The sequence below is a fragment of the Piliocolobus tephrosceles genome, chromosome 21 (genome assembly GCF_002776525.5).
Source record: "Piliocolobus tephrosceles isolate RC106 chromosome 21, ASM277652v3, whole genome shotgun sequence".
Classification (NCBI taxonomy): domain Eukaryota; kingdom Metazoa; phylum Chordata; class Mammalia; order Primates; family Cercopithecidae; genus Piliocolobus; species Piliocolobus tephrosceles.
The window spans coordinates 50,354,343-50,360,005 of NC_045454.1; positions in this window are offsets into that span (position 1 = coordinate 50,354,343).

A 5,663-nucleotide genomic window follows, 5' to 3' on the forward strand; every position below is an offset into this window, starting at 1 on the left:
GAGTCATTCACCCCTCCTATTGGTGGAAGGACAACGGCGAGTGCAGACAGCTCTGGGGTTGGCCGACGGCGGGGAGGGGGCGGAGCGCCGTGTGGGGGCGCCCCACGTTGGGGCGAGAACCGGGAGGAGGGCGCGCGGGGGCCGGGTAGGTGACCGCGAATGCCAGAAAAGAAAAAAAAAAAGCAGAAGTTTTTTTCTCCTGATTTCCCGGCAGCCAAGCCGCGGTTCGGGGCGCGCGCGGGATTTCCAGCGCGCGAGGCGGTCCGGACTTTCGGGGGGGGGGCTGGAATCCCCTCCCGATGCGCGGAGAGTCCCGGACCGCGCCTTTCCCAAGTTCTGCTGGGGGTGGAGGGGCTGCACCGGGAAGGGGCCCCGTTTGCAGCCTGATCTTGCCCAGGTGGTGGTGATGGCCGGAGTCTCTCCTGGCTGCGGCGACCCCAGCCCCTGGGTGATTTCGCTTTTCCCGGCCTCTATATTCCTGTCTGAGTAATGGGGCTGCAGCGCCGGCCTCGCTGGTTTGCAGAGCATGACATAAAATACGGCTGACAGTAAGCGCTCAATACACCTCAGCTGTCACCTGGTGGTCGCGGGAGGCCTCCTCGAAGGTCCCGAAAGTGGGAGGCTGCAAAGCCCGGGGCACTCTGGAGAAGAAAGCGGGCGCCCCCTCGCCGACCCCGTGAGTTTCAGGGTGGAGTGCGCGTGGGAGGTGCAGGTGGCGCGGCCCCGCCCCCGCCGGCTGCCTGGCGTTCCAGCCTTTGCCTGTGCGGAGGCCTCCAGACCCAGGAGAAAGCCATTGTTGGGGGGAATGGTGCAGGCTGCGGCTGCACGCCGCCACCCCAGGCCCACATGCAAGGATGACGGCCACCTTTATTTCTCACTCCGCGGTGGGCGCTGACCTGCACTGAGCGTGGTGCGGACCTGGCACCCTCCACCCCTCCTGATTCATGAATGATTTAATCTAAGACCTGAGAAGCAGGGGGGATGCTTATGTGCATTATGCAAAAGGGTAAACTGAGGCTTGGTGAGGCCACAGGCTAATTGGTGTTGGAGCCACGCGTGTGCGCCAGGCACGGCCGCCTGCAGGACTCCGCCGACCCAGGAAGGCTGTTTAGGAACGAGGCGGGCAGGCCCCGCATGACAACGTCTCCCACGGTCGACTGGGGGCTCCCGGGTGACTCACATCTGAGTCCCCTCCCCCGCCAGCCTGGGGTCTGGCCTCGGCCTGGCGGCTCGGTTTCCCCGGTTCCCCGGCTCCCCAGCCCGCGAGTCCAGCTGACGCATCCCGCCTCCTCCGCGCCGCCCACCGCTGGGGCACGAAATGTCCCGGGGCTGCGAGGCGCGGCGGCGCCATCTGGTGGCCCCGCAGAGTTTCTGCGCCCTCAGCGCCGGAAGAGAGGGACGGACGGGCGGGGCACTGGGCTGGAGGTGGGGGATAAGGGGACCGTGGCAGTTGCAACGTTTTATATAATTTTATATATGCAATATTTTACGCATGCAGCCACTTTAGGAGTCCTAGGCGGGCGGATCAACTGAGGTCAGGAGTTCCAGACCAGCATGACCAATACGGCCAACATGAGCTGAAGACAGAGAAGGTCAGGGAGGTGAGTGGGATAAGTGCAAAGTCAGATTCTGTCTTTATTTACAATTTTGATATTTTGTTCCCTCACGCTGGGATTACAGGCGTGAGCCACCGCGCCCGGCCTGATTTTTATTTTTAAAAAGTATTGCAGGCTGGGTAATCCCAGCACATTAGGAGGCCGAGGAGAGCAGATCATGAGGTCAGGAGTTCGAGATCAGCCTGACCAACATGGTGAAACCCCATCTCTACTAAAAGCACAAAAATTATCTGGGCATGGTGGCGTGTGCCTGTAATCCCAGCTACGCAGGAGGCTGAGGCAGGAGAATGGATTGAACCCAGGAGGTGGAGGTTGCAGTGAGCTACGATCATGCCACTATACATGGCATGGTGACAGACAGAGACTCCATCTCAAAACAAAAGGCCGGGCATGGTGGCTCACGCCTGTAATCCCAGCACTTGGGGAGGCCGAGGTGGGCGGATCACCCCAGGCCAGGAGTTCAAGACCAGCCTGACCAACATGGAGAAACTAAAATACAAAATCAGTCGGGCATGGTGGCGCATGCCTGTAATCCCAGCTACTCTGGGAGCTGAGGCAGGAGAATGGCTTGAACTTGGGAGGCAGAGGTTGCAGTAAGCTGAGATTGCAGTGAGCCGAGATCGTGCCAGAGTGAGACTTTGTCTTTAAAAAAAAAAAAAAAAAGAATGGGGTGTGTTGTGTACACCTGTAATCCCAGCTACTCCGGAGGCCGAGGCAGGAGGATCACTTGAGCCCAGGAGTTCCTGGCTGCAGTGAGCCAGACTTGCACAATTGCAATCCAGCCTGGGCAACAGAGTGAGACCCCATCTCAAATAAATAAATAAAATAAGGGCTGGGCACAGTGGCTCATGCCTGTAATCCCAGCACTTTGGGAGGCTGAGGCACGTGGATCATCTGGGGTCAGGAGTTCAAGACCAACCTGGCCAACACGGTGAAACCCCGTCTCTATTAAAAATACAAAAATTACCAGGGCATAGCGGCACACGCCTGTAATCCCAGCTAATCGGGAGGCTGAGGCAGGAGAATCGCTTGAACGTGGGAGACAGAGGTTGCAGTGAGCTGAGATTGCGCCACGGCACTCCAGCCTGGGAGACAGAGCGAGCATCTGTCTCAAAAATAAAATAAATGAAATAAAATAAGGCGAGCAAAGCAGGAAGTCAGAGAATATGTGTCCAAGTCCTTCCTCTGTGTGTCCCCCATGCCAGCCATAACAACCTCCTCTCCAAGAGGCCGGGCCTTTGTCAGCTTTTTCCTCCGCCTGGGATGCTATCTTCCTCTGGTTTTCACCAGGAAAATCCTACCTCTCTGTCAACACTGACTTGGCCTTGTTTTTTCCCAGACCAACTGCCTGGACCCCCATGGTCCCCCACCCTACAGCCTTCTCTTTCTAGACCCCAAGCCCTCCTGTGCCTCCCTTTTCCAGTCCTGGCTCTAGGCATCTTAGAATATCTGGAGTATCTTGGAATATCCACAAGAGACTCTGAACTCTGTGCCTTTGAGCTCAGAAAATGAGCTCCAGCCGGGCCAGGCACGGTGGCTCACGCCTGTAATCCCCAGCACTTTGGGAGGCCAAGGCAGGTGCATCACTTGAGGTCAGGAATTCAAGACCAGCCTGGCCAACATGGTGAAACCCCATCTCTACTAAAAGTATAAAAATTAGTCAGGCGTGGTGGCGCTTGCCTGTAGTCCCAGCTACTCAGGAGGCTGAGGCAGGAGAATCACTTGAACTCGGGAGGTGGAGGTTGCAGTGAGCGGAGATCGTGCCATTGCACTCCAGCCTGGGCAACAAGAATGAGACTCGATCTCAAAAACAAAAAAAAGAAAGAAAATGAGCTCCAGTCTCAGTTTCTTTCTCTGTAAGATGGGAGCAGTCACACTAAGGCTGCATCAGAGACATTGAAGGATCAAATTCCCACAATCAGGTAAGCGCTCGGGAAATGTGCTCTATTATCTTTGGGCTGGGCGCCAGAGATCACCTCTGTAATCCCAGCACTTTGGGAGGCCAAGGCAGGAGGATTGCTTGAGCCCAGGAGTTTAAGACCAACCTGGGTAACATAGGGAGACCCCATCTCTACAAAAATCTTAAAAATTAGTGGACTGTGGTGGTGCACACCTGTAGTCCCAGCTATGTGAGAGGCTGAGATGGGAGGATCACTTGAGCCCGGGAGTTTGAGGCTGCAGTGAGCTATGATCATGTCACTGCACTCCAGCCTGGGCAACAGAGCGAGATCCTGTGTCTAAAAATAAAATAAAGTAAAAGATGAGATAAATAACAGCATCACCGAGACCATCTTGGAGCCTGATGTGAGAGGAATAATCGGTATGCGTAATCCTGTCAGTATGCGTAATCCTGTCACAATTTTCTTTCTTTCTTTTGTTTTTTTTTTTTTTTTTTTTTTTTTTTTTTTTGAGACAGACTCTCGATCTGTCACCCAGGCTGGAGAGCAGTGGCGTGATAGCTCACTGCAACCTCCACCTCCCAGGTTCAAGCAAAACTCCTGCCTTAGCTTCCCAAGTAGCTGGGATTACAGGTGGCCTCCACCACACCTGGCTAATTTTTTGTATTTTTAGTAGAGATGGGGTTTCGCCATGTTGGCCAGGCTGGTCTCCAACTCCTGACCTCAAATGATCTACCTGCCTCGGCCCCCCAAAGTGTTGGAATTACAGGTGTGAGCCACCTCACTTGGCTTTAAACAAAATAAATTTTAAAACATTTATCCAGCATAGAGGTTTTTGCATTCATTTAAATTAAGAACAGGCCGGGCGCGGTGGCTCAAGCCTATAATCCCAGCACTTTGGGAGGCCGAGACGGGCGGATCACGAGGTCAGGAGATCGAGACCATCCTGGCTAACACGGTGAAACCCCGTCTCTACTAAAAAAAAATACAAAAAACTAGCCGGGCGAGGTGGCGGGCGCCTGTAGTCCCAGCTACTCCGGAGGCTGAGGCAGGAGAATGGCATAAACCCGGGAGGCGGAGCTTGCAGTGAGCTGAGATCTGGCCACTGCACTCCAGCCTGGGCCACAGAGCAAGACTCCGTCTCAAAAATAAATAAATAAATAAATAAATTAAGAACAACAACAAAAAACGTGGCCGGGGCCAGGCGCAGTGGCTCACACCTGTAATCCCAGCACTTTGGGAGGCTGAGGTGGGCAGATCACGAGGTCAAGATATCAATATCCTCTAATGAGATTAGTTTCTTTTTCTTTTTCCTTTTTGAGACAGGATCTCCCTTTATTGCCCAGGCTGGAGTGCAGTGGTGTAATCATGACTCACTGCAGCCTCTGTCTCTAAGGGTAGACTCATGCCTGTAATCTCAGCACTTTGGGAGGCCAAGTCGGGAGGATCACTTGAGCTCAGGAGTTCAAGACCAGCCTGGGCAACCTTGCAAGACTCCCATCTCTACAAATAATTTTTTTTTTTTTTTTTTTGAGACGGAGTCTCTCTCTGTCTCCCAGGCTAGAGTGCAGTGGTACAATCTCAGCTCACTGCAACCTCTGCCTCCTGGGTTCAAATGATTCTCCTGCCTCAGCCTCCCAAGTAGCTGGGATTACAGGTGCCCGCCACTGCACCTGGCTAATTTTTGTATTTTTAGTAGTGATGGGGTTTCACATCTTGGCCAGGATGGTCTCGAACTCCTCACGATCCAGGTCCTGTCCTCATGATCCAACCGCCTCGGATTCCCAAAGTGCGGGGATTACAGGTGTGAGCTACTGCACCTAGCCATAAATAATTTTTAAAAAATTAGCCAGGTGTAGGGCCAGGCGCAGTGGCTTACGCCTGTAATCCCAGCACTTTGGGAGGCCGAGGTGGGCGGATGATGAGGTCAGCAGATCGAGACCATCCTGGCCAACACAGTGAAACTCCGTCTCTACTAAAAATACAAAAAATTAGCCGGGCGTAGTGGTGGGCGCCTATAGTCCCAGCTACTTGAGAGGCTGAGGCAGGAGAATGGTGTGAACCCGGGAGGCGGAGCTTGCATTGAGGCGAGATCACGCCACTGCACTCCAGCCTGGGCGACAGAGCGAGACTCCATCTCAAAGAAAAT